This window comes from Lontra canadensis, unplaced genomic scaffold (genome assembly GCF_010015895.1).
Source record: "Lontra canadensis isolate GAN:19392208 unplaced genomic scaffold, GSC_riverotter_1.0 scaffold50, whole genome shotgun sequence".
Lineage (NCBI taxonomy): Eukaryota > Metazoa > Chordata > Mammalia > Carnivora > Mustelidae > Lontra > Lontra canadensis.
Genome location: NW_022631044.1, coordinates 2,457,390 through 2,479,947, shown reverse-complemented (window position 1 = coordinate 2,479,947; position 22,558 = coordinate 2,457,390). Strand labels below are relative to the sequence as shown.

The 22,558-nt window shown below is 42.9% G+C and overlaps 1 protein-coding gene and 1 pseudogene across 1 annotated transcript in view; one reads left to right on the top strand and one right to left on the bottom strand.

Annotated features, from left to right (window-relative positions):
* The window catches only part of ADD2 (adducin 2), a 101,421-nt gene that overhangs the window by 62,148 nt on the left and 16,715 nt on the right, over nt 1-22,558 (bottom strand). The gene's annotated exons all lie outside the window — the stretch shown is intronic.
* On the top strand, nt 15,745-18,448 carry LOC116877086 (annotated as a pseudogene).

Sequence of the window (22,558 nt, the reverse complement as noted above, 5' to 3'; positions counted from 1 at the left end):
GCCCTTCAACAGGAGGCAGGCTCTGTACCTGAAGAGACTGAAGGGAAACTCTTTGGGTTATTTTCTGCCCTTAATTTTGGAGGCAACAATGGCAAAATCAAACTGCTGATATTCTGTTGTCCCAAGGTGATGTTTATGGACCTCTTTTCAGTCTCCCCATCCCCCTCCCTGCCATGAGGTTCAGAGGATTAAGTGCGATACATAGCAGGTAAGAATCTAGCCATGATTCCGTAGGAAGGTAGAACAAAGTCATTTCTAACCAAACGACGACGTGGTACAAAAATATACAGTATGAGACTTACAGATCTTTATAATTTGCAAAATCATTGGTCAACAAATCAAAACCAGCACTGGGTTTAGCCAGTGACACTCCTACCAAAACACATCTACAAAAATCCAGCTTCACATGGAACCTCCTTGCACAATTCTAGATTCACAGTAAGTCTTCAAATTCTATCTGACAGAGAAACATTTGAATGCAATGTATGTCGGGACCAGCGGAGGTCATATATGTATAAAACAAAGCTTTCCTGAGCCCTGGATATACACTTGATCTATACACCATACTGAGAAACCACAGCCCTAAGTGAGCACTCCAGGAATTGTGTCCTGGGAAAGAGCCCTGGACAGACTCAAGAGCCAGAGGTCTGGTCCTAACTCTCTAACTAACTTGCTGTGTGACCAAAGCAAGTCCCTCAACACCTCTGGGCTTCCGGGCATCTGTAAAATAAAATGTGGGATAAGACAGCCTCTGAAGTTTCTTCCAGTACAGAGATGCTCTTTTACTGAGAGTCTGTGATTTGACTGACTCCAGTGGTGTTTCTGCTTGGTCCATGTAGGGGAAGGGCTGAGGTGGGCTTTCCCTCTCCCTGGTCATCCTCAGCTGGCCCTCAGAGATGTAGGAAATGTGGGTAGGGAAGAGAATCTGGTGGCATATACAGAGTAGCAAGGTCCCAGGGGCAGGGAGGTTGCCTCTAAACAAAGAACTCAGCCTAGGAATTCTCCTGCCAGGGGAGCCTTTGCCTGGGGGAGATGAAAGGAACAAAGGAACTTGTACAGGGCTTTCGAATGCCACAGCTCCTCCCTTGGTTACTGGGAGGGGGGCATGCAAGAGCTAAGATTGAGTCTTAGTGCTTTGGACTTCACAAGAAGAAAAAGTCACCAAAACATCTCATGGAAGAGGTACAGGGTGGGGTGCCTGGGTGGCTCAGTGGGTTAAGGCCTCTGCCTTCCGCTCAGGTTATGATCCCGGGATCCTGGGATCGCGCCCCGCCTTGGGCTCTCTGCTCAGCAGGGAACCTGCTTCCTCCTCTCTCTCTCTGCCTGCCTCTCTGCCTTCTTGTGATCTCTGTCAAATAAATAAACATTAAAAAAAAAAAAAAAAAGGTACAGGGTTCTGGCCCCTACCTGTCTGTTCGTGCATCTGTCAGAGTCGGCCTTCCTCTGCTAATTAATTCCCATCTCATCAGTCACTCCTGGCACATAAGTACTCCTCACAATTTCTCATCTAAATTACCTAGCATTCAAGAATGCTGTGCACTGACACAGACACACAAAAAGTAAGACAGATTTGGACAAATTCGCTGCTTTTTATAAGCTCAGGGTCCAAGAGCCATCTTTATCAAATCTACCACAGGCTACAATTTTGCAGATCTTTTTCCTGAGTTTTCTGGCAGCAGATGTTGCTTCTTGCAGGAGACGTGAAGTCACTGCTGGCCTGTCTTCTCCCTGTGATCTGCAGGCTGCTTTTTAAGGAGGCTTTAATAATGCATAGGAAAGGAAGGGTAGTGCATGAATTCAACACCAAACCGCTACCAAGATATGCTGCCTTGAAATCAGGCCTGGTGGGCAGAGCAAATGGGTAACTTTCTTTTTTTTTTTTTATTTAAATTCAATCAGCCAACATCTAGTATATCATTAGTTTCAGATGTAGCGTTCAGTCATTCGTCAGTTCCATATAACACCCAGTGTTCAAAGCAAGTCCCTTAGGATTTGGTACCGTCCTTCATGCCAGTCACCCGGTTACTCCATCCCCCCACCAAACTCCCCTCCAGCAACCCTCATTTGGTTTCCCATAGTTAAGCTTCTTGTGGTTTGTCTCCCTCTCTGATTTCTTCCCATTCAGTTTTCCTTCCCTTCCCCTATGAGTCTCTTTGCTGTTTCTCATATCCCACATATGAGTGAAATCTCATGATAATCATCTTTCTTTGATTGACTTATTTCACTCAGCATAATACTCCCCAGTTCCATCCATGTTGATGTAAGTGGTAGGATTTCATCCTTGTTGATGGCTGGGTAAATATTCAAAGGGATCAGCTTTTAGCCTGAATCTTGTGGTTTGTATCAAGAAAGCGTTTAGATCCCAAAGCTTTTTCTGAAGATGCCATATGACAAGTGTATGTTTGAGCCAACATCAGTTTGTCAAGTGCTGATTTTCATTACCTCCCAGCTGCCTGGCCACACAAATCTCTTCTAGCTGAAGAAGGGAAAAATGCTTTTCATTTAGCCACCAAGAGTGCTAAGTATATATTTGACTGACATCTTAAAACATGTTATCAAAAAGGTGTTGCCGGTCTGATAAAATATGTCAAGAATCAGAAGCAATGCAGTGGAAAGGAAGGGAAGATTCTATGTTTGGATTGCCAATGTGTAGATTACATAACTGATGTCATTGTGCCACCTGGGAAATTTATAATATTTTTAAAATACAGTAAGAGTTGGTGAGTTTTCAGAAATGGGTTGCCGCACTGATAAAGCAAGGATCTCCTTTCTTGTCCCCAAGTCCCAGTGCTTTCCACAGACACACAAAGCCCACCCCTAGGAGCAGATGAGCAGACTTCGCCTCTGTTGTCAAGGAAACCAGTCTGTTCTTAGCTCTAGAATTAGAAAGCCTGGGCCTGGCCTCAGCAGTGCCTTCTGCTCACTTCTCGACAGGGCCCGCCATCTCTTCCCTGCTGGGGACACTGAAGACCAAGTCACAAAATCACTAGCCCTGGCTGGTGGAGCAGGGGCTCCTTCCACAGCCCACACCAGCCCAGCCCACATGAACAAATCCATGGGGGGAAATGAGTTCATCCACACAGAAAGGGACAGGACAATTGACAAGGGACAAGTGATTGACCCATGTTACCAGAAATGGCATAGGGAAGGAGGATTGACCACCCAATGCCACCCAGCACTTTTTCCTTCAAAATATCCAATCCCACATTTCTCCAAACAAGAGAGTCAGCCCACTGGGATCTACCAAGGGTTCCAACCTGATTTTCTACCCGAGGCAGGGAGTAGGGCCCAGGGAAGCTTTTTGGGGGGAAGGATCTGGGTAAATGTTCCCTTGTTTGGGAGGGGGCATTGGAGAGCCGGGGACAGGACAGGGATCTGGGGAGAAGGAGGGAGGAAAACCCCAATATTATTACCACCAGGGAAGTGGGAGTCTGAGATAGAACGGAAACAGGGAAAGACAGAGTGAACTGCCTGCTGGCAAGAGAAGGAATATGATGACTGGTACCTTCAGGGATATGCTCTGTGACAACCAAGCATGGGGAATAAGTTAAAGGGGCCCTAAAGGGGTACACGTTAAGGACAATCTTGCCTGGAAAACAACCCATGCACTTGATCCTCTGAACTCCCTGAGCCAACACTGTCAGTACCCTTTTCAGAAGTGAGCACCCTTTACCTCGCATCATACCCATCTGGATACATACTTCATCTGTCCTCCTTTTTTTTTTTTTTTTTAAGATTTTATTTTATTTATTTGACAGAGAGCAGGCAGAGGGGCAGGCAGGGGTGGGGGTGGGGGACAGGAAGCAGGCTCCCTGCTTGATTCCAAGGACGCTGACATCATGACCTGAACCAAAGACAGAGGCTTAACCCACTGAGCCACCCAGGCGCCCCTCATCTGTCCTTTTAAACCAGGAGTCCTACAGACCCGTTTCTGACCCATCTCTCTACCCTCACAGAGCTGGAAGAACCACTTGCACACACGAGGCCTGATGTGGGTCTGCGGAGCTTTCATGATGAATGAATGCTTATTCTAGACACTGTGAAATCACCTACAGAAAGTGCTCACAATTTTGAAGTGATTGTGAGAAAGAAATTTAAGGTTTTCAACTCTCGAGTTCCAAGAGTATCGGTTAGATTTTCACTTCCCACAGTGCTTTATCTGACTCTCCCAGTTACTGCAACTGCCTTACTATAACCGGTAAGACCACCAATGGTGATGGTGTTGGTCCCTGTCCACACAGGGAAGCTACAATGAGACACATGAACAGAGAAATGGGGAATTAAACGCCCTCTCTGAATTAAACCCTAAGAGTATACACAGGGCTGGGGGCAAACAGACATAATGATTAACTGAAAGAGGAGCTAAGTCCTTGTCCGGTAGGACTGGAGTTTAATCTGACAGTGTCACTGCACACCCATGTCAGTCCTGGAAGGATGGCATAGTCCTGAGGACAAAATTCATGCAACACAAAATTCTAAAATATCTTGAATCCTTTGCTTCGATTTCTCAAGCACCAAGAAGAATAGAGCGTCCCTCCAGCAGTACTTTTAATGTTTTTTAAATTTTTATTAATTTTTTAAATTAACATGTAATGTATTATTTGTTTCAGAGGTACAGGACTGTGACTCATCAGTCTTACACATTCACAGCACTCACTCCACCTGTACTTTTTAATCTCCCTCTTCCTCTCCGATTCACTACACTCACGTACACAGTTACCATAGACCTTTACTCCCAAGTCTCAATCTCTTCACTGCCCAAAACTCTTCTGCCCCAGCCAGCTCTGCCTTAGTCCTACCTCAGGCCCCGCTCCTTTCCCCTCTTTCCCGGACTGCCTCAACTTTATCATGCAAATTAAACCTCATTCAATTTGTCTTTCCTTTCTCCTACCCTGCCCACCTCTCCTTCCAAGCCCTGGCTCTCTTCCCCCACCTTCCACTCCAGAAGCCAGGAAAACAGGCTTGATTAGGCAGTCAGTCACGCCTTTCCCCCTCAGGAGGGTCCAACAGGGCAAGGGAAGAAGCTCTGTGTACAGAACAGAATCTTCTTCAACTGTCAAGGAAGCAGAGACACTGAGAACAATCAGATAGATGGCAATGTCTTCGGCCCCATCCCCTAAAGAAAACCTGTGTCCAGAGGAAGGAGCCCCAGACAGGCATGAAGGCATTAGGAGGGTCACAGAGCAGCAGTGGGATGCTGGATTAAACAGTGGGCCAGCTGGGCAGGAGCTCAGAGCACTAATCATCAAGCTGCACGGAAACATCCTTGCACAAGTTAACACTGGCTTATGCAGAAAATAGAGTGTCAGTTAACCGCTTGTTCACAGAAGCAACACTCCCTCGCTGAGGTTTCTCTACAAGACTCCTCACGTTAATGGTGAGATTGAAACTGGTTCTGCTCCTGCTGATTAGACAGAAAACTTCTGACAGCTCCTTGATCGTGCTGACCTACAATTTTCAAGTATTTTTGCAAAATGCCCCCGCTAGGCTTCGTGATAATGCATAACAGTTCCCTGAGGTCAGTCAGAATATTCAGCTGAAACTTCTAAACAAATAAGACAAGACAGAGTGCTATGTACGGAGGTAAGTTATTTAGCTTATTATATAATGTCTAGAACTCTTCAAATGCCTTTCAAGCTGCCTTGTTCAGAAAGTCTTAATAAGACTCTTTACTTCAGACCTATAAATATTTATTCTCCCTACTCTTGCTTAAAAAAAAAAAATTTTTTTTAATGAAATACTTAAATAAGTACCTGGCACCTGTGTGGCTCAGTCCATTAAATGTCTGCCTTTGGCTCAGGTCATGATCCCAGGGTCCTAGGACAAAGCCCCATGTCAGGCTCCCTGCTCAGCAGGAGTCTGCTTCTCCCTCTGCCCCTCCCCCTGCTTGTGCTCTCTTTCTCTCTCAAATAAATAAATAAAACATGTTAAAAAAAAATACTTAAATAATACCAGGAGGAAGGCAGAATCATTTAGCCCACCTAGTTTCTCATAACGGCACAATTCAGGAGAGAAAGACCATCCCTATTATAAAAAGGATACTTCCGGCTTGATACTATTTTGAAACATTTAATTCATCCAAGCTATGCTCTGATTCCATCTCCCTAAGAATTCTTCTGCAATTCAGCTTCTCACATCCATGTGAAGCCAAAAGAGAGCAAGTTCTGGCAAACATACCATAGATAACCTCCAATCTTCACTCCATTCTTTAGAGTGGAAATTGTTATCCCCTTTTACAAAAAAGGAAACTGAGGCCCAGAGCAATTTAAGGTTCTCAGAATCATAAAGCTAATAAGTGGCTGAGCTGAATGAACACTAGCCCTGGGTTCATCTGATTCCAAACTCCAGTGTACCAAGAGGCATGCAATTGTTTCCATAGCTTGTTTATTTAAAAAGAAAATCAAATACTACTTGAGAGACCTATTTATAAATGAAAACAAAAATCTGGTGATAGATGACCAGAAATGTTTTAAATAATTACAAATACTATGAGAAATTCCAACTGAGGATGGTGTCTACCTAGTTCTCCATTACTCAGTCTCCCCCAACTTTTCACTAAAACCCCATGTTGACTCACACACTAAATCAGATAACTCATAAATACTCCAGAAACAAAGACTGACAATTCAACTTGAGCCAGAACAACAGAGGAATATTTACTCATCACAAGACCTATGTTATTGAAAGGAGAGGCACAAAGAGTGACTGACACAGGCATCTGTCTTTGTCATTTGGAAGAGAGAAAGCTCATCAGATAGAAGGTGACACCTTATTCTTCCCCCACTGCCTGCCTACTGGCTCTGTACTCTCCAGAAACTTTAGCAACCTTCCCACTCTGATGTGGAGCTTTCCCTTGAGTGGTCAGGGCCATTTCACATGTATCATCACCGTGAGCATCTCTCATGCTACATCTGTATCAGGACTACAGTGTTAGGCAAGCAACATGGCCGGGGACAGACACAGATTCCAATATTAAGTTAACACCAGAGATCTGAAGACACAGATAAGAAGAGACTGTAATAGGATATGTGTGGGAGTCAGACAAAATCCACCTCTAGGCTACTTATAAAAAGATATATGTATGTCATTCAACATAATTAATAATCATTAGCTATCCAGGAAAAAATAAATGTAAACAAACAATGGGTTACATTTTTATCAAAGATAAAAAAATTCAAGGTAAAAACATCTAGATAAAGCAAAGATTATTTTATATATGAAGAGAGTGGTTTCCACAATGAAAATATCATATTGAATGATTGATGTTATGTATCAAATAACATAGTACTGGACTATATGTATGTATTTTGATACATATGTATATAGATACATATTAGTTATACATACATATATACATGTTATATATACATATACCTGTATATATCAACAGTTGAGAATTGGTGAGAAAACAACAGGATCCAAATGATAATGGATGACACTAATATACTTCTTAGTTCATAACAAATTAAAGAGGTTAGAAAAGTTGGGTGGAGGGTACAAAAACCTGAATAGGTTGATTAGACTAAAATGTATCTCTCAATATTCACATTCTCACAATACAAACTCAGGAGTCAATAGGTTTGGGTGACAAGATGTATACTGAACATTAATACTGTAAAAGCAATTTCACTGTAAGCATCAAGTGCAGGGCAAAATGCCTGTTAAAGAAAACAGTCCAGCAAAACATTTCTTCCTTCTAGGAGAAGCATCATTTAACCTGAGTGAGATAGTGGGGGGCTTTATGGTTTCTTTCAGGGTTTTTTGTATGTGTTTTGGGTCTAGGAACTTTTTTGATGGACCTCTTAAAAAAATGAAAAGTGAGGGCTGCTTAACCTCAGTCGGTTAAGCATCTGCCTTCAGCTCAGGTAATGATTCCTGGGGTCCTGGGATCCAGCCCCTCGTCGTCAGGCTCCCTGCTCAGCAGGGAATCGTCTTCTCCCTCTCCCTCTGCAGCTTACCCTGCTTGTGCTCTTGCCCCTCTCTAACAAATAAATAAAATCTTTAAAAAAAAAAAAAAAAAAGAAAAGTAAATTCCTTCCTCCCTTGTGGTGAAGTAAGAAATATGTTACCCCCAGTTCCTGACACAGAGCTCTAGCCTTGTAACCTCCTGAGAATTAGGGGTACTAGGAGTGTCTTCTGTTCTAATATTTGGTCTTTGACCCAGGTTCCTGACACACAGCTACTAAAACCCTTGGAATTTTCTGAGTGATAGGGATGACAGGCACATCTTACACAGAGTTTTGGGTTTTGTTTTTTTTTTAAAGATTTTATTTATTTTTTTGACAGAGAGAGATCACAAGTAGGCAGAGAGAGAGAGAGAGAGAGAGAAAGGAGGAAGCAGGCTCCCCGCCGAGCAGAGAGCCCAATGCGGGACTCCATCCCAGAACCCTGAGATCATTACCTGAGCTGAAGGCAGAGGCTTAACCCACTGAGCCACCCAGGTGCCCCTTACACAGAGTTCTTAAATCCCTTGGAATTTTCTGGATTATAGGAGCATCCTTTTTTCTAATGAAGTGACTCTTGGTGGGCTTCAGGATGGGGGTTAGTCACCAGAAAGACCAAGGTATGATCAGAAGCCTAGAACTTTCAGTCCTATCTCCCATTTCCAGCACAGGGAGAGGAGCTGGAAATTGAGCTAATAATTGATCATGCCTATGTGATCAAGCTGCATAAAAATCCCTAAAATACAGGATTTGGAGAGCTTCCAGGTTGGTGAACGAATCCCCATGCTAGGAGGGTAGCCTCTCCCAACTCCACGAGGACAGAAGCTCCTGGGCTTGAGACCCTTCCAGACCTCACTCTACGCACCTCTTCATCTGACAATCTGTATCCTGTATCATAGCTTTCATTATATAATAAACCAGTGGATATAAGTAATTCCCTAAATTCTGTGAGCTGTTCTAGCAAATAATTAAACCCAAAGAGGGGTAGGGGATCTCCTGATTTATAGCCGATCAGTAAGAAGTGTGCAGAGGCCTAGGCTTGCAATTAGCATCTGAAATGGCTATAGTCTTGTGGGACTGAGCACTTAACCTGTTGCATCTGTTGCTAACTCCACGTAGGTTTTGTCAGATTTGAACTGAATTATTCTGTATTATGGAATTGGTCAGTATTTAAAACAAACAAACAAACAAACAAACAAAACTACACATTTCATGTCAGAAATGAGGGTAAAGGAAACAAGTTCCTTTTACTTATCAGCCTTGATGTGGAAGAAGATGGGGAAACAAAGGGATAAATTGTCTTGTAGAAAGAGTAACAAATATATCAGAAGTGGGGGGGGGGGACACCTGCTGACTCAGTTGGTTAAGTGTCTGCCTTCGGCTTCCTGATACGTGGGTCCTGGGATTGAGCCCCACATTGGGCTCCCAGCTCAGCAGGGAGTCTGCTTCTCCCTCTGCCCCTCCCCACTGCTTGTGCATGCTCTCTTTCTCTCTCTCTCTCTCTCTCTCTCTCAACTAAATGAATAAAGTCTTAAAAAAAAATCGAAGTGGTGCACCAGCACCATATGGGGAAAGATGGGAGATGCAAAAACAGGTGCACTGGGACAAGAACCTGGCAAAGAATGGGGGCCTACGGAAAGAAACAGACAATGAAAAACCCCCTGTGATAGAGAATGGCCAATAAATTTCAAATATCACTGATGCTGAATTGAATTTAAAAGTCGTTTCCAGCCCTATACTATAAATAAAAAACTTCTGTGTGCCTAATCCTTTGGTTAGAAGTCTGACATGCAGAAGAGCCTTGTGTTAGTGGTGCTCTGGGAGAAGAACGGAGAAAGGACAGTGTTTAATGGGGGCAAATGTATTAACAAAGAGGGCAGCTCTTCTGGGAGGCAAGCTGTCAAGTATGATGGACACTCCTGTTCACCAGTATCTGTTTCCTCTCTACTTCCAGAGATAGAAGAGGATAATTTCCGACCTGCTTCCAGCTCACCACTGCCGATGTCTTCTTGGGATCAATGAAATATGAACAGAAACTCATCTGGGAAGAAGACTTTTAGAACCGGTCCTCCGGCTTTGGCCACCAGCAATTTCCAGATGGTGACAACTCCATCAGCTTAAGTCTCTAAGTAAGGGAGCCATAGGACAGGTCCCCACCCCACCAGGAAAAAGAAAAAAAAAAAAACCGAACTCCATAGACATGCAGCAAGAACAAGAAAGTAAATCTCTATTGTGTTCAGCCACTGAGGTCACAGAAGGGCTTGATACCACAGCATAACAGGTCTGTCATAACAAACAGTCTGACTAAGGTCATGGTCGGAACCACAAATAATACAGAACTAAGAGGTGGACCAAGAAATACAAGTTCCTCCACCCAAAATGTCTTGCAGAATCTGTGAAAGGCATGGACCTTCCCACAGTTTGTGGAATAGAGGTTTGAGTCATTTTGATTACATATTAAAAGAAAGGTAAATTGTATGTAAAAAATGGGTTGGAGATCTTGGAGACATTTGGATTACACATTGATGGAACATTTATAGAAATTTATTATGAATCGAGATACAAAACCATCTCCAATAAATCCTAAGAATTGAGAAAGACATATTCTCTGACCACAAAACATTAAAATTAGGTAATACTTTTTTTTAAAGATTTTATTTATTTGACAGACAGAGATTACAAGTAGGTGGAGAGGCAGGCAGAGAGAAAGGAGGAAACAGGCTCCCTGTGGAGCAGAGAGCCCAATGTGGGGCTTGATCCCAGAACTCTGGGATCATGACCTGAGCCAAAGGCAGAGGCTTTAAACCACCGAGCCACCCAGGTGCCCGGTAATACATTTTTAACCACAAACAAATTCACCTAGAGATCTTAAAACTCTCCCCTAAACAACATTTATTTGTTCACAAAGGAAATCCAATCTGCAATTGCATATTATTTAGAAAATGACAAAAAGAACACTATATATCAACAACTGGTGACTGAAGCCAGAGCCACATTTAGAAAGAAACTTATAGCCTTTAATGTTTTTATTAACAAGAATGAAAATAAAATATCTAAGCATTCAACTTTAAAAGTTAGAGAGACTGGGGCTCCTGGGTGGCTCAGTTAGTTAAGTGTCTGTCTTTGACTCAGGTCATGACCCCAGGGTTCTGGGATCAAGCCCAGTATTAGGCTCCCTGCTCAGCAAGGAGTCTGTTTTTCCCTCTGTCCCCTCCCTCTGCTCATGCACTCATTCTCTCTCTCTCACTCACTTTCTCTTTCTCAAATAAAATCTTTTTTAAAAAAGAAAGACAGAGTAAGTTTAAGGAAAGAAGAAGCGAATTAGGATAATAAAAGTTAATGAAACAATTAACTAATCCAAGACCTGGTTATAAATAAATAAGACATATTCTTAGCAACTCAATAAAGAAATAGCTAATACATGAAATTGGGAATGGGACTGGGAACATATCAATTTACAGAGAGGAAAGAATCTATGAGGACAGGTGCAAAGCCAGCCCAGCCAATGGGGCTAGGGGAGATACTGAGAAGAGGGAGGGATATATGATATTACTCAGCAAGGAACTTGTTTTGGAAAATGGCTGCCTGTGTTGTGCTCAGTGTTAGCATTTAATTTGGCAACTTCCAGGAAGAGCCATATTTTCAACAAGCTCTATGCATAATGAGCCTATAAGAAGCACAGTTCTCAACACAGAGAACAACCCAATTCTGTTCTGCAGTTGGGAGGGAAGGAACAGATACGTCTTCATGACTGGGTCATGGTGCATCACTGAAATCCATACTTCCCCGGATCCAGACGGTTGCCTCAGCCTCGTACTGGCTCACAGAGCACCACTCGTTATCGGAGAGGGGCGAGGGAGCCACAGTCCTTCAGGGGAACAACTTGCCCCCAAGATGCGGTACAAGAGTTCTGTGTTAAACTTCTGTAGACGGAAATGATCAAGGCCTTCCCTCTCCTTTCAGGGTCAGGTCAAGCCCCTCCTCCAGCTTGAGCCCTTTCTTAAAAACTGACTGGTAAGGGTGAGCCCTAATGTAGACTATGGACTTTGGGTGATAATGTGTCCCTGTCGGTTCCAATCTTGTAGGAAATGCTGATAATGGGGGAGGCTAAACATATGCAGGGTCAGGGAGTATGCGGAAAACCTCTGTACCTTCAGCTCAGTTTAGTTGTGAACCTAAAAATGTTCTAAAAAAACCTCCATTACAAAAACCTATCATTTGCAGCTCTGACTAGGCAACCATCCCTTATTGCCCTCCTTTGGCATTTACTAGCTTTCTCTCTTTTCCTTTTCTCTTCCCCTTCTTCTCTAACTTCAGACCAGTCTGGTCACCCTGGAGTCAGGATGCCAGGATCATAATCTCAGCTCCCCCACCACTTGCGAACCCAGCTGTGGACTTGAAGGCAAATCAATTATCCCATTTTGACATCTCTCCAATCAGCAATAAAATGAGGATGCTGGTCTGTATTATAAATTTTCAAGCTATCCTGAGAATGCTCAAGTTCTAAAGAAAGGCATCAGGCATTCTATAAGCATTTGATTCCATCTCTTCTATTTGAAAGACTATAATATGCCATACCTTTAATATTCCTAATATGTCTGGGAGTACCAATACCTGTGCTAATTCTTCTTTTCCATAACTTGTTTTCCTTCTGCAGTTTGGGGAACTGCCTTAAACATATCCTAGGACAGGAAAGTTCCGTTTCTGAGCTGGTGATTTTTTTTTTTTTTTTTTTTGAGAGAGCAAAGCCTTTTCGTGTCTGCGCATATGAAAACGTACCATCAAGTACATCACCAGACAATATGTGCCCTGGGCCCAACAAGACACCATGAGCAGCTCAACCCCCTTGTGCTTGGAGGCAGCTCCTGATATGGCAAAACTAAGTTCTGGGTGTTCCTATCTATCTTTAATTTATACACACTGTTTCATTTAGGGGAAGTGAAATAGTTAAACTGTTAAAAGGAGAAATGAATTGCTGGTTGAAGAGAGAATTTTATTTTATTTTTTAAAGATTTAATTTATTTATTTGACCGACAGAGAGAGAGAGAGCACACAAGCAAGGGGAGCGGAGAGGGAGAAGCATCCCTCCCACTGAGCAGGGAGCCTGATGTGGGGCCTGATCTCAAGACCTTGGGATCATGACCTGCGCCGAAGGCAGATAGTTAACCGACCAAGGCACCCAGGCTTCCTAGAGAGAGAATTTTAAAAGAAAATACAATGGTGCGTTTCCAAAGTGATCAAGTTCAAGGTGAAACATCAAGACAGACTCAACTAGTACCTACTGACCCTTTAACTCTTTTGGCTACAGAACAGCAGTGAATGAAATAGGAGGAAGACCATAAAAACTCAAAGATAAGAAAATGCAGTAGCTAATATCTGTCTTTGGAGCTCACCTTTCAGGACAACAAGATCCATTCAAGTTCTTGCTGTGCTTTGTAGCAAACTCTGATAAAATAACCTTACGGTCTCTGCCATAGAACATATATCTAGTGAGCCTAAAAATGAAGTTCTTGGCTTCACTTACTATAAAACAAACATCTTAATGTGTTTTTCTTTAAGTTATATAATATTTAAGTTTGACCATGCATGTTTAACATTGTCCATGAGGGAAAACCCCATGCTCTCTTGTAAAAGCTTATTAAATCTTATGTTATGGACCTTGTTACATATGTGTTAAGTGAAAAGCCTACTTTAAAAATATAACACTGCTGTCAGCACAGTCCCCCCAAGAATCTAAGACTATGCACTTAATGACTTAAGTGGGTCAAAATTATCACCACAAAGTCACATCTGTGATGAATTAGGTTCCGAAGTGCATTAAAAGGGACAAAATTGTTTAAAGTCAAAATTATCCTTGAGCATCTCAATGGTAATAGAGCATGGTTTTCTATGTATTGTCCCACACAGTAATGTGCATGTAATATGTACATTGTAATGTCTGACTCACAAAAGAATACACGCAAATAAAATCTGGTCATATTTCTTACTGTTTTTCTGGGAGTTGGAATACTATGAGATAAATGTGAGCATAAGGAACTTCTGCTCCACAGGAAATGTTCAGTTTCATTGACAGAAAAATGTCGGAACTTGTGGTTCTCTTTATGCTGCTTTTTGGACATTACAATCATTCAGGTAATTTAAGGGAGAATACATGCTTTGACACACTTAACATTAATACAAGAAGAGAAGAAAATATTTTATAAAATCTCAAATACATTTGTAAAATTTGGAAAGGTTTGTCAGGTTTATTTTTAAATAAACCTGGTTTCTGAACTCTTGCCATTTGCAATGACATGGATGGAACTAGAGAGCATTATGCTAAGCGAAATAAGTCAATCAGAGAAAGACAACTACCCCATGAATTCACTCATATGTGGAATTTAAGAAACAAAACAGAGGAGGATTGGAGAAGGGAGGGAAAAATAAAACAAGACATAATCAGAGAGGGAAACAAACCGTAAGAGACTCTTAACCACAGGAAACAAACTGAGGGCTGCTGAAGGAGACAGGAATGAGGGGATGGGGTAACTGGGTGATGGGCATTAAGGAGGACATGTGATACAATGAGCACTGGGTATTATATACAACTGATGAGTCACTGAACTCTACCCCTGAAACTAATAATACACTCTATGTTAATTAATTGAATTTAAATTTTAAAAAATAAGATAAAAATAAAACCCAGTTTTAAGATTTAATTATTTGAGAGAGAGAGCTCAAGAGAGAATATGAGTAGGAGGGGCAGAGGGAGGAGAAGAGACAATTTCAAGCAGACTCTGCCATGCTCAGTGCAGAGGCTCACACGGAGTTCGATCTCTCAACCCTGAGGTCACAATCCTGAGATCACAACCTGAGCCAAAACCAAGAGCCTGATGCATAACTGACTGCACTACCCAGGCACCCCTTAATTAAACCTGGTTTTAAAAACCCAGGGGGAGAGATGTCCCAAAAGCATGGCTGTAGCTTATTTAAAGCTATCCTTGTGCACAAGCTATTAAGAAGGAGGCAACGGCTTTCAAATCAAGGTTTTAATGTGACAAGCAAATTAAGACATTGTCTTTAAACACTCTCACCCCAGAATTCTTTGTAATATTTTAGAGACCGAATTCCAGAATATTAGCTTTTCATTACAAATTTTATTGTCTATTTCAAGGCAAGGTATTGGTGTAAATATTTTAAATGAAGCAAGAAATTATTCTGAGTTTATTTCTCTGACAAGAATCTTACTAGATACCTCTGAAACATAACAAGAATAACCTAGTTTGCATATCTTGTTGATATTTTTAATAAATCAAATGAACTTAATTTGGCAATTTAGGGTCACAATACTATCTGTTCATACATCATTCAGTATTGAAAAATGAAAGCATTTGGACTGAACATTCCAAACAGCATGTACTTGACTATTTCAAAACTCTGAGTAAATATCTGGGTGGAATAGCTAAAGAAAAATTTAATAGCATTGTTGGACAATTGGTAGTATTCAAAGCCCACTGAGAAGAATTTTCTACCAAACACTAATGATTTTTCTTAAAGATTTTTTTTTTTTTAATTTGACAGAGATCACAAGTAGGCAGAGAAGTAGGCGGGGTGGGGGGGAGCAGGCTCCCTGCTGAGATCATGACCTGAGCCAAAGGCGGAGGCTTAACCCACTGAGCCACCCAGGCACCCCTAAACCATTTAAATTGGTTAAGGGGCTTGTTCAATTGACTCCATCCAAACTGAACACTTGGAGAAAAGAAATGAACACTGTTGTTAGATGTTGTCAGTGATTCAGTTGAGGGAAAAAAGCATTCGGCATATGCTATACGGAAGGTAGGCTAGTGAGCGAAACCAGGAAACATCCTAGCAAATATGAAAAGTACAGTTTGGTGTAAGAAAGGGGCATTGGCCAGTAACGCAGAAACAATTGTATGCGTACCTGTGATTACTTCTTTTTAGGAGGGACCCAACCATGACAGGAATAACTATACTTACAGATTTAGGCACCTAGCAAAGAAGGTTTGAGACAGCTTGCCAGGGGAAATGACCTTGGAGCTGATACCGTGAGGAAGAGTAAGAGGAAACAATGAAGCAAGAACAGTGTGAACCACAGACACCAGCGGCAGGGCACAAGTGGGAATCGGGAGACTAGTCAGAGGTCACTGCAGATGTCCAGGTGGGGTGACAGGCATGATGAGGCTTGGACTCAGGGCAAGGGGAGATGGGAAAAAGTGCATGGATTTGGGAATGTTCAGGAGACACATGAAAAAAATCAAACAGGACTGGGTAGTGACCTGGATGTGCCCTCTGGTCCTCTTAAGTTTCGGATAAGCTAAGGGAACGGAACCTAAGATTTCAAGGGGAAATATTAAAGTGCCCCACCTTACCCTTGCTATAGGTTTGGGTTTTGTTTGCTTTGTTTTGCTTCTTATTCCCATACCCCTTTTCCAGAGAGTGCCACAAAGTACAGAACCAGAGACTAAGCAAATGAAAGCTGTGGGGAGTTCTTCTGAGTATGGAAGAAAAGTACAGAACCAGAGACTAAGCAAATGAAAGCTGTGGGGAGAAGTTCTTCTGAGTATGGAAGAGGCGTTTAGATGTGACGGGGGCTGGTCTGCTCCTGAGGCACAGGCCACAGCCCTCAGCGTAGCATGGCATTTCTAACATCCCAGCACAAAGCAGGGAAGCACCATGTGCTGAGGGCCAAGTCCCCATCCACTGCCAGACCATGACCTCAGAACACTGCCCCCCAGGAAGAGCAGCTGCTCCGCTAACTGGGAGATTGCCTGCCCCTCCCTCTTGGAAAAGCACAGCAGATGCTTTTTATATAATGTCCAATTACTCCAAAGAATGTCATCATTTTTATGATTAATCAGTTGCACATACTCAGGGACATATGTGAGATGGATATTCAAGGACAACAAAGGACCCTGCAGAGAGGAGATAAATTGAGTCTAGCATCTGTAGCCAATAGTAAGAGAAACAAATTAACTGTATCTATTGCATAAATATCCCTCCATGCAGATTATGGCCAAAACAAGGACTAACAATCTAAATTCATTGCGAAGCAAATCTATTTTTTAAATCTACAGGTTATGCAAATGGTGGGGAGAAGTTGTAAGTAATAAATATCCCCTTGACAGACGCAAATAATAATGAGCCAGCAACTGCAATGATCACTTATAGAACAGCACCCAATAAATAAAGTTTTTGTGCTTAAAAGGAGTCTTTCAAGAAGGAATCAAATCAAGCCGGAGTATTCCAACTTGCTTTGTAAGGCCCAGCTCAAATGTCAGCGCTTTTGCGGTGCTTCCTCTGATCTCTTGAGCAGAATTAACAGGCCTCTCGTCCGAGCCCTTACAGCACTTGTCAGCGGGTAGTGGGATTATTAGCACGGGGCATCTCTCTGGTGGTTCTCTTCTATTTCAGCACCTGCATACAACTCAGCTTTCTTCTTACTCTGGGGCCTTAAAGAAGATGCAAATGTGAAAAGCTCTAACAGTAGAGCTGGCAGAGGCTAACATGAGGGAACAGTTCATAGGGCCAGGCACTAACCCTGTGCAATCATTCCTTTCATCCTCTCAGTGACCCCCAATGAAGTAGGTCCCACCAAGAGGAGTAAACCCAGCAACAGAGGTGAAAAGATGTGTCCTCAGTCACACAGCTAGTAAGTGAGGACCATCAGGTTTCTAAGTCAGGCAATCCCACTGTTCCACCTTGCACACTGGGGGGAGATGGGAAAGCGCTGGCCTGAGGGTCCAAATACTTGGAGTCAAGGTCTTTTTCTGGTAGTTTACTAGCCGTGTCATCCTACGGTACTCACTGGACTCCCTGGCCTTGAGATTTCCCTGCAAGCCCAGAGTTCCAGGTCTTATCCATCCTCACCTCAAAGACAGCAACTGTCCCCCAAGGGGCTTGGCTTCCCACCACTGAGTACAGCTGTAGTTACTGGGTTAGCATCTGAACCGAATGGTTTTGGATGGATTTGCCAGGGCATCCTTTCTTTCCTGTGCCCTTACTCATCTCACAGCTTTTGGGCTATGCGCCAAGAGACAGCAAAGGTTTAGCAAGTAGGCTCTGCTTGCAGAGGTGGTGGCCCTCTCCTGCTCGGCATCACGGTCACCCTCAGACCTCTGCCAAAGCCCAAGACTATCAAAAAGAGGACCAGGAATTTCATCTGGCACCAGTCAGACCCATATGTAAAAATTAAGCTCAACTGGCAGAAACCCCGAAGCACTGACAATAGGGTACACAGAAAATTCAAGAGCCAGATCTGGATGCCCAACCCTGGTTACGGGAGTGACAAGAAAACAGAGCACAGGCTGCCCAGTGGCTTCCAGAAGTCCCCAGCCCACAGCATGAAGGAGCTTGAAGGACTGCTGGTGTGCAACGAATCTCAGGGTGCGGAGTCTGCTGACAATGTCTCGACCAAAAACCACAAGACTACTGCGGAAAGAGCAGCCCAGCTGGCCCCCTGAGTTGCCAATCCCAATGCCAGGCTGCGCAGGGAAGAAAATGAATAGACAGCTTATGTGCACATCGTATTTGTGTTAAAACCAGACAACTTCCAAAAAAAAAAAAAAAAGGTTTAGGAAATGATCCCTGCAATCCAGAACTAAGAGTCCAACAGTGGATTCAGACAAGGAAGCCAAGTCTTGAGATACAATCCCGAGCCTCAGGGCACGAGCTCCTCCACCATGCCCCAACCCAGTCACTCAGGCAGAGAAACTCACCCTGGCTTCTGCTACATCACCCTTCTCCTTATACCTTTTGTACACATTTATATTCCGGGGACAGTGTCTATGGGTCAGTGGCATGGGAACCACTTACAATTTTCAGAGCGACCTTTCTGAGACATTACTCTGTGATAAATAAATCATTTCCTTTGCTCTCAAGAGGATTACAAATTCTATTTTTTTTTTTTTCTGAATAGTATGTCAACTACCAAAAGAGTACAAGGGCATTTGTTCCTTTCAGCTGCTGCCTTTGGATAGGCCAGTATAACCTGTGTTTTGTTAGAAATGTATGATGGCATAAAGTTTAAATGGTTTTTAAGAAATCTTGATGTGTTTTTGGTGAAAGGAAAAACAGGTGTTTTTTTTTTTAATATTTATTCATTTATTTGACAGACAGAGATCACAAGGAGGCAGAGAGGCAGGCAGAGAGAGAGGAGGAAGCAGGCTCCCCGCTGAGCAGAGAGCCCGATGCGGGGCTTGATCCCAGGACCCTGGGATCATGACCTGAGCCAAAGGCAGAGGCTTTAACCCACCGAGCCACCCAGGTGCCCCAAAACAGGTGTTTTGATATCCCAGTTTGGTTACCTGCACCAAGAATGAAGGGAAGATCTTGTACACATAGGAGAGAATGGAAAACGGCCCCATCTCCATGATTGTTTTCCCCAGGCCACTAGGCCCTCACTTGCAAAGAACATCGCTGTTCTCAGGTTTAATGACCTAATTGCCTCATCCTGTGGGTCCTTTCCTCCTCCTCACCTAACTCCAGAGGTAAGATTAGAAACACCACATATTCAAACAAGATCAAAAGAAAACCTTTTTTAGAATCTGTTGTATGTCTCTGTATCTTTGACATTATGGCCTGCTGTATTCAGGCTAAGCTATGTTATGCTGCACTAGCTAGCCTTCTTTCTCCTAGCCTGTGTGCTCTCCCTGACCACACAAAGTAAAAGGGGGAGAATGAAACAGAGTTTTATTGCAGGCTCCTCCTGCAATAGGCTTGCAATTGCAGGTCCTACCTGGGAACAGAGGCATGCGCTTTGGAGCCCCTGGTGATTAGAATGAGTGATGGCAATGGTGATCATTGAGAACCCTGGCAATGACAAAGCCTCCTAAGTCACAAGACAGCATCCTTATCTCAGAGAAGGTGGAAGTTTCCCTTTTCACTGCTTTAAATGTTGGACAGAAAAAATGGTGATGCTTCTAAGATGCATTCTGAATGTATTAAACAGGGCAGCTATATATTTAAGGGATTTGGGGTCATAGAGAGGGAAGCTCCAAATTCCATTAGAGCACATTAAAGAAAATGAAATTAGCTTAGGAGTGCAAGCACACATCAAGCCATTAAATAATTTAAAAGGCACTTAGGGTAGCATGGAGCCATACAAGTATGGGCACTTCAAACTTCCTGAGTTGAGCTGAGCTAGAATGCTTGGTAGGATTAAACTTGGAGGCTGGTGGGAAACACTTAGCACTCTATAGGAAACACTCTCTAATGAGGGACAATGTGGACACATCTTTAACAAGGGTGATCTCTTGGTCACTAATGCCACGGGAAATTAATGTGTGTGGCCATCCCAACCAGCTACCTAGGCAATATCACATCCCTTATTCATTCCTAACAGAAATTCAATTTCATCCAAAGTACACTGTATCCAACAAAAACCCCTGCACTTCTCAGCCTTCCCTGAAGCTGGTAGCACGATATAATATAGTCCTCATCAATAATGTGCAAGAAAAATCTGCTGGGAATTTCTGGGAAAGCCGGATTTCCTGATAGAAATGCTACCGCTTCTCCCTCACCACTTCCTCCTCCTCTCTGGGCGGTAGTTGGGAAATTAGAAATGGAGTACCTGGTTTGCAAACATTCAAGAGAAAGAATCCACTTGCTGAGCATGGCACAGCAGAGAGATAGAAAGAGCCTGATTTATTGGTACCATAATAAGCCAGTGTCAATCCCAGACTCTGACCTCCGAATTTTCTAGATGAGAGAAATAAATCCCTACTAGACTAAGCTACTGTGGTTGGCTTTCTTTTTCATGAGGTGGAGGCAGCCCTTAATCAATACAGAGACACAGACAAAAGTGCTCCCTGTCCTATAAACTTTGGAATTGGTAGGGTATACACAGGTCCTGGTTACAGGGCCTTTCTCAACATTTTTTATCCTAGATACATTATGATGCTTCAAGAGGAGAGCAGGATACAGTGTCTCCTGAAGTTTCTTGACCATTGAAACTTTTACCATTTTACATTTCTTGAGAATTGTGTTCTACCAGATACACTTTGGAAAACAGTGTTTCAGGTGCATCTCTGTCTCTCTCTCTTTCTGGACTAAAAAAAAAAAAACAAACAAACAAACAAAAAAAACCTTTCAGAGCATACAAACATAAATTCTTAGCAAAATTTAAAACATAAAATCACTGTAGCTTTGCATACTGGATTAAATGGCATCTCCCCAAAATTCATGTCTAACTGGAACCTGTGAATGTGACCTTATTTAGAAATAGGGTGTTTGTAGAAAATTAAGAAGTCATAGTGGATTAGGATGGGCCCTGAATCCACTGATGGGGATCCTTATAAGGAGAGGGTGATTCAGATATAAAGAGACACAGAGGATACACAAGCACAGAGGAGAAGCCTGTGTGATGATGGAGGCAGAGACTGGAGTGATGTGGCTGTAAGCCAAGGATACCTAGCATTGCTGGTAACCACCAGAAGGCAGGAACAGGCAAGGAAGGATTCCTCCCTTAGAGCTTCCAGGGGGAGCATGGCCCTGCCAACACCTTGATTCCAGAAGTCCAACCTCCAGAACTATGAACAAATTAATCTGCTGTGTGAGCTATCCAGTTTATAGTACTTTGTTAAGCCAGCTGTAGGAAACTGATATACTTTGTGACACTGTAATAAAGTTTAAATCACTGTAAATTTTTCCCCATGTCCAGGATGAGGATTAAGGATCTTCAAGGATGGAGGCCTGGCTCAGCCCCATCTATCTCCTCTACCATATTTAAGATCCTTGCAAGGAACTTATATTCTTCCTGTCTCTTTTCCTTGAAAACCAAATAGTATCTTGAAAACTCTGACATTAAAAAAAGGGAGAAATTGACATTTAGAGAGAAATGTCCTGAAGAACAGCTTTTCAGGAACCCTGGATTTGCCAGTAATTATGGCCTCACCTTGGGTCAGTGTCTTGTCTTCTCTTGGCTTCATCTGTCCACTCTCTAGAGCTCCAGGAGTGGACTGGAAGGTCTGCATAGCCCCTTCCATTTTGACATACTGGAATTCCAGGGAGCATTTCATATATAGGAGATCTGCCACATGTTCCCCAGAAACATAAAAATGGCAGGCCCTTGCTAATTAATGGTGAGGGCTCCTTTAGAACATTCCTGAGTTCATTTATATGCAAGAATCTTACTTCCAAGGATATATGAACTGAGCTGGAGAAAGGACTGCAGTGTTATATTTGGTTGTTTGGTGTAATATCTGCCTTGGCATATGGAAGTTCTAAAAGAGAGGAGTGGTTCTTTAGAGAAAGGTGTAATAAAAATCACTAGGATTGGGCGCCTGCGTGGCTCAGTGGGTTAAGCCACTGCCTTCGGCTTGGGTCATGATCTCAGGGTCCTGGGATCGAGTCCCGCATCGGGCTCTCTGCTCGGCAGGGAGCCTGCTTCCCTCTCTGTCTCTCTCTGCCTGCCTCTCTGCCTACTCGTGATCTCTCTCTGTCAAATAAATAAAAAAAAAATCTTTAAAAAAAAAAAATCACTAGGATAATGGTGAATGTGTGTTTCCCTTCCCCCCCCCACAAGAGAAACTCACATTAAAGTCAGGTAAATTACTCACATTATGAAAGATGTCTTTATAGGGCTCCTGGGTGGCTCAGTTGGTTAAGCATCTGACTCT